Below are 12,685 nucleotides of genomic sequence, written 5' to 3' on the forward strand. Positions count from 1 at the left end.
TGAAGATGAAATTCCTTCAAGCGAAGGTGCCAATCTGGGAGTGTTGAAATCCCTATATAATTTGGCCGGTTCGACCTTTGGCATCCGGGAAGGCCGTGTGTCGCGCACGATAAGCCCGGAAAAAGTCACACAACAATCCGGAGAAAGCGCATACACCATTACGTGCGTTACCATCTAGCGAAGACACCACTCAGCGTAGCAGCAAGTGCACTTGTTCTCGACCACCGAGGGAGCCACAGAAAAAAATACTTGCAAGTACTAGAGTTAAGGCAAATTTGTGATTAGGGATAATTTGAATTTAATAGAAAACAACTGTATAGATACTGTATTTCACATTATAATTTATGTTGATTGAATTTTGGCTGTTTGGAGGCTTTTCAATTGCTCGGTTTTCGGGTTCGAGGTAGCATAGGCTCTGGGAAGGCAAACCTTCAAAGGAAACCTTTCCATCCTGGATGTTTTGAATACCAATTTGATTGAATTCTATTCCTTGGTGAGCGCCAAGACAATTCAAGTGTGGGTTGAAGATCGTTGGCAGGAACTCGCCCTGAGGTCTCACGGTCGGACACGGGAAACTGAAGAGACAAATCTCGCTCCTTCACGGCAAGTGTAATAACTTGCCTGGCGCTTAAGTGAAGGTTGTATCGCCTCCTTGTCCTCGATATCCTTCCTCCCGTTACATTTGGCGCCCAACTAACGGTTTGGTTCTAAAAAAACAATTGTATATATTATTATTGTTATTTGAATTTGTAGATATATTGAATTGAATTTATTATTAATAGGGTTAGTTTAGTGGTTAAAATTTGAATTATTAGTTTTTTGTAAAGTAAATATTCGGATAAGTTATTTGAAATTCATAGTTTTGAAGACTTAAGTTACAACTTCCTCGAAGTTTATTTGAATTTGTATTGGGTAAATTGGATTTCATTTTCATTTCGAAGCTCCAACGAATTGTTCTGCATCACACTTCACATCTTGGAAATTGAGACAACCTGAAATAAAAAGAAAAAATTTTTATTATTAAAATGAATTTTCCAGAGGGAGAAAATTTGGAATCGTATATAAATCCAAATGATTTGGTAGTGGATGAGATTAATTATGAATTAAAATTGAGGTGTTTATCGGTTGAGGGTTCACTGCAAGAAAAACGTCAACGATTACGGAAAGCGCAAGTTGAGGAAATTAGAAAACCGGTTGTGTTCAGAGTAAAGAAAACAATTACTCAAGAACACGATATCGTGAAATCAAATATACAAAATATTAAACATTTACTTGAATTGTTTCCTGAACCAAAATATATTTCGCGACTCAGGCATTACAGACTTAGAATTTTGCGTTCGAGTGCAGTCACAAGAGAGCAGCAACGGTTGAAAGGTGAATTAGTATCAGAAGTTGAGAATTTACTAGACAGATTCGGAAATCCTCAAGACAGAAGAAGCAGCCAAATTTCATCGTGTTTACGGCTGAACTTCTCACAAGACCAAACGAAAGAATTTGAACGTAGGATGGAGGAAGAAATTGGTTTGAATTTTTCGGGGGTTCCAGAGGTACCACGAGTGAATGACAACATGATTGACATACAGGAAGCGATTACTGATCTTAGTCAGAGAAATTCCACAACAATCGGTCGAAGTGAACCTCAGGGATTGTTAGATGAAGCAGCAGGAGGTACTGATGTAAGAGTTTCACAGTCTATGAATGAAGGAATGGTTAGACAGCACGATTTACTGCTTTCTGAAGAACTGACGACAAATAATAATCAAGGTTTACGTGAGCTTCTTTTACCAAGACGACGTGAGCAAACACAAGGCCGAAGCACTGTGAATGAAAATCAGGCAATGAATATGAACCAATGGAAAGAGGAAATGAACATGTACATTCAACAAACAATATCAACCCAAATGGCAGCAATGATGAGTCAAATAACTTTGCTGGTGAATCAACAGAGGACATCGACACCACCACCGCCAAGATCATCACCACCTCCGCCACCGACTTCGCAACTTTTAAATGTCGAGTATATGAACTATCCGAATTCGGTTGCATCGCATGTTTCAGTAGAAGAAGCATTCAGACCGTCAGCATGGAATCGACCGTCGTATGACGCTAGAAACAAAATGCAGGTCCCGGTGAATAAATGGAGAATTTTCTTCAGTGGCGATTCTAGAGGACCAACAGTAACCCAATTTTTAAATCGTGTGGAAATTCTGGCGAAAAATAACAGAGTGACAGAACAAGAGTTGTTGAGTCAAGCGAACTTTTTCTTCAAAGAGAGGTCAGAAGCAGAAGACTGGTACTATACCTTCTGTCACAAATTCACGAATTGGACAAACTTTAAGCACCAACTTCGTTTGCGTTTCGAACAGCCAAATAAGGACAGAGTTATTGAACGTGAAATAATGGATAGAAGACAGCTACCACAAGAGACATTCAACGCGTTTGTGGGAGCTATCGAAAAATTGGCTCAACAATTAACAAAACCATTGAGTGAAGATAGAAAATTGGAAATTCTGCTTGAAAATATGAGGGATAGATATAAGCCTTTTCTAACAATATATCGAATAGATCGTATCGAGGAATTGATTACTATTTGTCATGGACTCGATAAGTCAATGTACAGGAGTTATTCGAATTTTCAAAGACCAAGAACACATCAAATAAATTGTGTAGAAGAACAGGGTTATTATTATGAGGAGGAGGCAGAAGAACAGGTAAATGCTATCAATCAGGGAACCGGGAACCGAAGAACAGCTTCTGAACTGACTCAAGGTTCACAGAACCAGGCTTATGGAGAAAATCAACACAACCAACATACCGACAATCAAGCAAATATATTATGCTGGAACTGTCGTAAATTTGGGCACTTTTGGCGCGATTGTAACAGACCGAAAAGAATATTTTGTCATTTTTGCGGACAGATGAATTGTATAACATCGAATTGTCCGAATAACCACCGATTCCCGTCAACGAGGCCGGAAAACGGAAATTCAGGAAGCTCATAGGAGGTGACCTTTCTGTTAAAAGCAACAATCCTCCGAACATGCCAGCATTAGGGTACATTGAGCGAAATGATCAATGTTTCCACAAATTTTCGTCAACTTTCCGAATTAATACGAAACCACAAAAATGTCCCCACATTTTGGTCAACATTTTGGGTACGAATATTGAGGCACTTCTGGACTCAGGAGCAAGCGCCAGTATTATAAATTCAAAAGAATTGATTGAAAAACATAAATTTATTGTGCACCCAATTAATTTAAAAATTAAGACAGCTGATGAAACATCATATAAATGTGAGGGAGTCGTGTTTATTCCATACACATTTGATGGACGCACGAATGTGGTTCCAACTCTTCTAGTTCCACAAGTGTCGAAAAAGTTGATTTTGGGAATCGATTTCTGGGATGCATTCAAAATAACTTTCGTTTGCCGAAACACCAGAAAATAAATTGCTGGAAATCACCACAGAGCACAATTTGACGGTAGAAGAAATGAATAAGTTAAATGAAATTGCAGATCTGCTGAAAGGAATTAATGGAGGGAAATTAGGGCGAACAGAGGTATTGTCCCACAAGATAGAACTAATTGATGGAGCAAAACCTAAGAAGCCAGCTCAATACCGATGTTCACCGCACATACAAAAAGAGATTGATAAGGAAATCAAAAGAATGCAAGAACTTGACGTTATTGAAGATTCTCAGGCTGAATGGTGCAACCCACTACTCCCAGTGAAGAAATTTTCAGGAGAATGGCGCATTTGCCTAGATTGTCGACGAATTAATGACGTCACTAAAAATGAAGCATACCCCTTTCCAGATATGCTTGGCATTTTAAGTCGCATCGAAAGGTCTACATATTTTACTATTATAGATCTGTCGAAAGCATACTGGCAAATTCCCTTGGAACAAACAAGCCGAGATTTCACTTCATTTCGAGCAGGGAAACAGCTGTTTCGGTTCAAAGTTATGCCATTTGGACTTAAAGGAGCCCCGATAACACAGACGAAACTGATGAACAAAGTTCTGGGTTACGATCTGGAACCTTACGTATATGTTTATCTTGACGACATAATCATAACGTCAAAAACTTTAGACGAACACTTCAGACTTCTCAGAATCGTAGCGGAGAGATTGAAGCAAGCAAATCTAACGATTAGCCTTGAGAAATCTAAGTTTTGTCAGAAAAAGATTAGCTATTTAGGATACACATTATCTGAGCACGGATTAGCCATTGATAGTGAGAAAATTCAACCAATTCTAGACTATCCGTACCCTAAAACACCGAAGGAGATCAGAAGTTTCATAGGAATGGTCAGTTTCTATAAACAATTCATTGAACACTTCAGTGACCTAACAGCTCCGATTACTGATCTGTTGAAAAAAGGAAAGGGGAAGGGAAAAGTAAATTGGACAAAAGAAGCGGAAGAATCTTTTTTAAAAATGAAATCTGTGCTAACTTCGCCGAATGTGCTTGCTAACCCAGACTTTAGCAGCCCATTTATAATAGAATCCGATGCGTCAGACGTAGCCGTAGGAGCAGTCTTGGTGCAGATTCAGGAAGGTGTACGCAAACCAATAGCTTTCTTTTCCAAAAAGTTGTCCGCAGCTCAAAAGAAATATGCTTCAACAGAAAAGGAATGTTTAGGAGTTATATTGGCCATAGAAAAATTTAGACACTATGTCGAAGGATCACGCTTTACGGTTATAACTGATGCCCAAAGCTTAATTTGGCTGAAGAAAATCAGCGCAGAGAAAGGTTCAGCAAAATTGATCAGATGGGCACTCAAACTGCAACAGTACGATTTCGATCTGCTATACAGAAAAGGTTCTTTGAACATCACAGCAGATGCGCTTTCGAGGATGGTTAACAATATAGATACCCAAGATTTGGACTATGAGCATCTTAAGAAAAATATCTCCGAAAATGACGTGAAATTTAAAGATTTCAGGATTAAAAACGGTCGCGTTTATAAATATGTGTCATCGGAACTTTCAGACTCAAGATATCAGTGGAAATACGTTCCACCAAAACATGAGCGATTACAGATATTGCAACAAGCACACGATGTTACACACTTTGGGAAATTCAAGACCTTGAAAAAGCTTCAGGAGCAATATTATTGGCCAGCTATGGACAACGATGTACGTAAATATTGTCAAGGCTGCGAAACCTGTAAGCGAACAAAATATCCTAATACAAATCGAACACCTCTAATGGGTAGGCAGAAATTGGCTTCTTTGCCTTGGCAAACAATTTCAGTTGACTTCGTAGGTCCCTTTCCAAGATCAAAAAACGGAAATTCTGTTCTGCTGGTAATAACAGATCTGTTCTCGAAGTTCGTAATCATTCAGCCGCTTCGTGAAGCGAAAACGAAAGCGATGATATCGTTTCTGGAAAACATGGTGTTTCTAGTATTTGGTATTCCAGAAATACTAATATCAGATAATGGTGTACAGTTCAAGTCAAAAGATTTTGGAAACTTTTTAAAACAATATCACGTTACGCATTGGAGGAATGCCAACTATCATCCGGCGAATAATCCAACCGAACGAGTAAATCGTGTGATAGGAGCAGCTATTCGAACATACCTGAAAGGAGACCACAAAGAGTGGGACAAAGACATTCAAAAAGTCGCGATGGCAATTAGGACATCAGTTCACGAATCAACTAATTTTACGCCATATTTTATAAATTTTGGTCGTAATTACATTAGCTCAGGAGCCGAATATAAACGGTTGAGGGAAACAGAAGATGAAGTGAATTTTGAACCAACAGAGATAAATGAGAATTTGAAAAAAATCTTCGAAAAAGTTAAGGAGAATCTTAAAAAGGCTTACAATAGATACGCGAAGTACTACAATCTACGTTCGAATAAAAATTTGCTTACGTTTGAAATAGGAGAAACGGTGATGAAGAAAAACTTTGTCCAGTCCAATAAATCCAAAAATTTTTCTGCGAAATTGGCAGATACGTTTTCCTTGGCGAAGGTAGTAGGAAAAATCGGATCGTCCTGTTACGAGATTGAAGATTTGCAGGGAAATTCTTTGGGCATATATCATGCGTCCGATCTGCAGAAGAAATGAAATTAGAAATTTTTTTTCAAGCTATGTCTCTTGCATATATGCAGAGTTACTAAGGATATTATCCATAAAAATACAAACTGTTGTTTGGTATCCACAGATTGTCTCTAACAACAATTAAAACTACGAGCAATCCTTGTGAAGTGTAGGTCCTAAAATACCTGCAATGTAAATAAAATTTTAGTTCCGAATTGTTTGGTGAAATTTAAGAACTATTCTTGTATAGGATGGTCCAACAGGAAAGTTACAGCCCTATGAATTAGCGGTCAGCTTACCTGAAACGGCCCGGAGTTCACCGAGTTGAGCAGAGAAGGGAGAGTACGCTGGAAGTCCGTGGGAGTCTGTAGGGCCAGATGATGACCAGGCTGCAATTCGTTCCGACTTCTCTTTGGTCCGATCCTAAACAAATTAAAATGAATTAATTGATTTCACAATATCACAGTTTGAAACAAAAAATTAGAATATTAGAGGTGAAGTATTAAATTAATAATACTCACTACTTACCTTTATTACAATGCAAATCTTTTTAGTTGCAGTTCAATCACTCCGAACTATTATCACCGATTACAAAAAATTCAAAGGAATAAATGAATTCGCTTTTGTTTGAGATTGTAAACAAACCTTGTGTCAATATACTGTCAAAAACTTATCGTTTTGATGATAAGTCAAATACAGAGATGTGAGCCAACATTGTATTGGAAACAGTTGATTTCATTTGGAACTGGGTTACACCGATATTTGTTCAAATAATATTTATTTGAAATCAAGTTAGTTAGTGATTGCAGAACATTTTGGGTAGTTTTCGGTTTTTTTTAGGTTTCTGTTCGGAGTTTTCCGGATAATTAAGATTTGTTTTTTAGTTGTTGCATAGAGCGAAGTTGAAATGGATTTTGGTTGATAAGTTATCAACATACCCTTATAAAAAAATAAGGATATTGCTTGGTGTGAGCAGGTTTTATTCCAGAAGGTGTTTTGGAGGTTGAAGAAAAATAAAACCCAAGATGTAAATATCCACATTCGTGTAAACCTGGTAACATGAAGTCTTCACAACTGAGAATAGTGTTAGAGTAACCGGTTAGCTAAAGATCTATTTGAAATATTTCTAATTCTAGAATCGACTTTCGATAAAAATATAAACACGATATGATTAACTAATTTATCTTTTTGGTCATAAAAAATAAATTCAGTTTACTTCATTTATTTTTTACCGTTAGTAGGGGGTAATGTAACGATGTTACACATTTACCATACGGTTAAAAAAAAAGTATTAACTGTAGACTAACGCTATAACTTCGATACAACTTTTACGAGGTACTAGATCGCGGTCTCTATCCTGTTGTACCGAAAGACGCCAGAAGGGTTTTGTCAGCGATTTAAATCCATTGTCTGTGTGATCGGTGACGAAAGGGATTCTCGGGTCGATCGCCATGGGTCAATATTGGGTTTGAAAAGGATTGAAAGGTCTCTTTCAGTTCAACCGGCTTAGAGAACGGATCTACGTTTGAGTTAGTAGGAAACAATAGGAGTTCATACACAAAGAAAGTGGTTATAAGGTGATAGAAGTTCTGCAAGTATAAAGTGATTAATGATTGAAATTTGAATTTGAATTTAGATCTAGATGAAGTAAAAGAATCACAGTGAAAGTCGAGAAAATTATAGAGAAAGATTTTATTTTGAGTGGTGTATTAGTTAAGGTAACTATACAAAAAGTATGAATTTACAATTAAGCCTAATTGAGTTTTCGCTTGAAGATGAAATTCCTTCAAGCGAAGGTACCAATCTGGGAGTGTTGAAATCCCTATATAATTTGGCCGGTTCGACCTTTGGCATCCGGGAAGGCCGTGTGTCGCGCACGATAAGCCCGGAAAAAATCACACAACAATCCGGAGAAAGCGCATACACCATTACGTGCGTTACCATCTAGCGAAGACACCACTCAGCGTAGCAGCAAGTGCACTTGTTCTCGACCACCGAGGGAGCCACAGAAAAAAATACTTGCAAGTACTAGAGTTAAGGCAAATTTGTGATTAGGGATAATTTGAATTTAATAGAAAACAACTGTATAGATACTGTATTTCACATTATAATTTATGTTGATTGAATTTTGGCTGTTTGGAGGCTTTTCAATTGCTCGGTTTTCGGGTTCGAGGTAGCATAGGCTCTGGGAAGGCAAACCTTCAAAGGAAACCTTTCCATCCTGGATGTTTTGAATACCAATTTGATTGAATTCTATTCCTTGGTGAGCGCCAAGACAATTCAAGTGTGGGTTGAAGATCGTTGGCAGGAACTCGCCCTGAGGTCTCACGGTCGGGCACGGGAAACTGAAGAGACAAATCTCGCTCCTTCACGGCAAGTGTAATAACTTGCCTGGCGCTTAAGTGAAGATTGTATCGCCTCCTTGTCCTCGATATCCTTCCTCCCGTTACATGCCTGAGCCTAGACGAGCATCGAACGTACCCGAAGACTTGCCAAGTTATTACCGGGACGGGGGCAATCGCACTATTAGCCCAAACGCCGTTTCAGGAAAGTGTCACCCTTCCTTACTCAGGGAACAGGATAGTACGACTGTCAGCATTTTGCGTCGAATGTAAATCATTTCCTGATCATGTCCGTCTTCCGTGTCGTACCAGTATGTCGTAATCAGGATCTCACTGGCGTCGATCCTGATGTGCCGGGCAATTCCTTCGTTGCTCCTGTACACGGTATTTCCCCCGTGCTGTCTCCATAGGCTTTACCGCGCCCTTACTCGCGTTGTCACCCGATTAGTCGTCTTTTACGACAGGGACAGGGACCAAGACCCGAAGTGCTATTCTAGGCCGGCAGCTCCACGGTTTAGTGGGAGGTGTATAGTTACTGCTACGACTTGCACCTTATCGATCCCACTTACATCTATCCACTTATGAGGTGCGTCGTGGAGTACTCCCAATGCAACCCCGTTTTTGTTTGGGTGACTGTGATCATTGTATATTTTCCAGTCATATTGACCACCTAGTACATTTTGCGGTATTTTGGGTACCATTGTTTCTTGAAGTGCAATGATGGATGGATAGTGTTCGTTTACTAGTAGCTGTAGCTCGTGTAGTCTGCCTCGGAAGCCAAAGATGTTCCATTGTAGTATTAGTGTTTCGTTTGTGAATTTGTGATAGCTCATTAAGGAATATTAAAAGTTTCACTATAGCTCCGTTGTGTCACTTTGTGACATTTCGGAATCGGAAAAGTTTCCGCTTTTCTTGTTTTTCCTTGACGGAGGCCAGGAGTCAGAGGATCTTTTCTCTTTCCTCTTTTTGACGTAGGACTACGTCTAACCGGAAGATATAGGGGGTGAAATGGAAATCTAGGCACTGAACAAGTAGGAAAAAATGCAAGATTTGGAACGCTTATAACTCGAGCATTTCTCAATAGATCGCAAAGGTTTTTGCATCAATTGATAGGAAATATATCTACGCATCTATCATAACGAATAACATTTCATTTTTCTTGAGATAAATAATTGAATAATTGTGAAATATCAAGCATTGTCAAAATACACTATGTGCCCATTTTTGATTGGTCCATTTTGTGCTCCTCAATTCGTACCGACCAAAACGGGCAACCAGAGCAGCAGCGAAATAGAATGAAGCACGGTTTGAAAGGAAAAAGAAAAAAATGAACGAAACATTGGTTGCAGTCTCACACATGCGTAATTCTCGAGCCAGCCAGTCAGCTTAAAAATCCCCGTTCCGCTGCCGTAACGATCATTCTCATTCAAACCGTACACCACATCGGTTCGCATCACAACACATCAACAAACCAACCCAAGCAGCCATGTCTGGACATGGTAAAGGAGGAAAAGTAAAGGGAAAGGCAAAATCCCGCTCGAACCGTGTTGATCTGGAGTTCCCCGCAAGGGTAGCTAGGCCGAGCGCGTTAGTACCAGTGCACCAGTCCACCTAGCCGGCGTTATATAGTTTCGGCCGCCGAAGTGATCGAGTTAGCTGGCAAAGCTGCTCGTGACGATAAGAAAACCCGCATTCGGAACAGAACACATTCGGTTCGGTGGACATCAAGACAACAGGCAGTTGCAGCGAGTGGCGAGTGGCAAACGCAATCGCAAAACGGCATCAGGTAGCAGAAGAAAAAAGTTTGTTCTTTATACAAACTGCTTTGGTGGCAAATCCAGAACAAGGCGGCATCGAAGGCGTTCAAAATGGTTTTTTTCAAAACCACGAGTACTATGTTTTCTAAATTGGAACCATTCCATAAAACAAGGTGCTTTTCAGGGCCATTAAACCTTTCAAAAAAGAGTTTAGGAAATACAGTTCAATGCTTTCTAAAACATTATCCAAAATAATAATAAAACACAAATTGATTTTTTCATAATTTGTTTGCCAGGATCTGATGAGTATGTGAATTTGACAGTTGTTCTGAGCTTATTGATAGTTGGGGACTTTCCAGATTATTCAATTTTCACCAATTCTTAAATTGTTTCCAGATTGAAAGTACAGTAATTTACAATTAGTTCGACATTTAGCTAATTGGACGGACATGTAATGCGACTTATTTAGTTGGACATTTTTGTAAACATAGAGATCCAAATTATGATTGAGCTAATTGGACGGACATGTAATGCGACTTATTTAGTTGGACATTTTTGTAAACATAGAGATCCAAATTATGACACTGTACCACTGTCATCACAAATGTTCAATTACAGGTTAAAATCGCCTCCAATGCGACACTGAGTGGCGCTTCGGCACGTCGCATTGAATGTAATTTACTGTACAACATGTCACAAAGCTGGATGGGAAGAAATTTTCCAATTGAGAAAGCTGTGGCGAGTGGCAACAAATCGCTAAACAGGAAGGTTTAGCCGAACAAGATGGGGATATCGAGTGACAACAAAACAATAAACTCTTTAGATTGAAGATAATTTTGTGATCCTGAAAAGGACCCTTTTTAGCCTGCATGTGAATCCAACGAGCGAACAAATCGTAATGAATGTATTTTTTTGCCATCGCTCCCTTTTAACGCACATTCGTTCGTCTCGTTGGACTCGCCCCTCTGGCTGAGTCTGCCGATTTGTCTCTATCCTGTGAGTGTGTACCGCTAGAGTATAAAACACGCGGACCCCAAAAAAATATCTTATTTTCTTTCAAACCGTAAACCCGTGTGGTTGTACGGCATCGGCATCGTGGACGTAACAAAGGAGGACAAGTTAAGGGAAAGGCAAAGTCTCACTCGAACCGTGCAGGTCTCCAGTTCCCTGTTGGTCGCATTCACCGATTGCTCCGCAAGGGTAACTAGACCGAACGGATTGGTGCCGGAGCACCAGTATACCTAACAGCGATTATAGAGTTTCGGCCGTCGGAGTGCTCGAGTTGGCTTGCAAAGCTGCTCACGACAATCAGAAAACCCGCATCAAGAACAGAGCAGCTTCGGTTCGGCGCTCATCAAGGCAACAATTAGTTTCAGTGAGTGGCAAAGTGTTTCTCCGGCACGTCGCATTAAATGTAATTTACTGAACAATATGTCACAAGCTGGATGGGAAGAAATTTTCCAACTGTGAAAGCTGTGGCGAGTGGCAAACGCAATAGCTAAACAGGAAGGTTTAACCGAACAAGATGGGAATATCGAGTGATAACAAAAAAACAACACCAAAGGTTCTTTTCAGAACCATCAACATATTCCTAAAGAGTAAACAGTAAACTAATCCATTTTTCAGGAAGATAGGTAGGTATTCACGTAGGAGAAGAAAATAAAACAATATATTTAAAATATATATTTAACAAAAGCTGTCCCCTTTGTATAGTCCTACGTCACTCCGGTTATGTCCCCGACATTACCCATCCGTCTTTTTTGTTTTTTGTTCGCTTTGTTATTAGGTTCGCTCGTTCTCATGCCCTCAGGCTATGGCTATGGCTGGTTGAAGGTTTTATCAGATCGGCTTCGTTTTGAACAATTTTGTTTATCATGTTGTTCTTCTGCATCTCTGTAATGATTGATTTCAATTCTTCTATCTGTTGCTTCAGTTCTTGGATCTGGACCTTAAGAGCGTTATTCTCGTTTATGACCTCATTGTTTACCACCAATCTTTGCTGAACTTGGCTTTTGGCTACATCAGCGTAACTTTTTGTTTGTCTTTGTGTGTTTACGTACGTTCTTTTTGCTTCCCCATATGGTATGTTTCTTGATACTTTAATTTTTAGTATATCGTTCTCTCGTTTGTAAAATGGGCAGTTTCTGTCGCCAGGCCCATGATTCCCTTTGCAATTGATGCAATATGGTGGTTCTTCACAAGATGCGTTGATATGGTCTTTCGAGCATTTTTTGCACCTTGCTTCTTCTCTTTGGCATTTCTTCTGTGTATGCCCATATTTGTAGCATTTAAAACATTGCATTGGTCTCGGGAAATAGTGTCTAGTTTTAAGTCTTAGTAGACCACATTTCAGATGCTCCGGAGGCTCTGATCTATTGATCGTAATGATAAGAAGAGGCGTGTTAACCGTTTCTCTCTTTTCGTTTTTCCTAGTGATTCTGTGTACGTTTAGCACACCTTGGTCTGCTAGCTCAACTTGTATCTCTTTCGTTTCCATTTCCATCATTTCTTAGCTGTAGACCACACATTT

At 39.5% G+C, this 12,685-nt stretch overlaps 1 long non-coding RNA gene across 1 annotated transcript; it reads right to left on the reverse strand.

The window, feature by feature from the left end:
* Positions 1-308: 308 nt before the first annotated feature.
* LOC129762733 (uncharacterized) lies at positions 309-6,701 on the reverse strand. The gene is made up of 5 exons (XR_008740706.1): positions 6,585-6,701; positions 6,356-6,479; positions 6,162-6,241; positions 5,888-6,068; positions 309-992 (listed from the first exon to the last, which is right to left on the reverse strand). It is a non-coding gene; the product is annotated as an uncharacterized LOC129762733 (long non-coding RNA).
* Positions 6,702-12,685: the final 5,984 nt, after the last annotated feature.

The sequence above is a fragment of the Toxorhynchites rutilus genome, chromosome 1 (genome assembly GCF_029784135.1).
Source record: "Toxorhynchites rutilus septentrionalis strain SRP chromosome 1, ASM2978413v1, whole genome shotgun sequence".
Classification (NCBI taxonomy): Eukaryota; Metazoa; Arthropoda; class Insecta; order Diptera; family Culicidae; genus Toxorhynchites; species Toxorhynchites rutilus.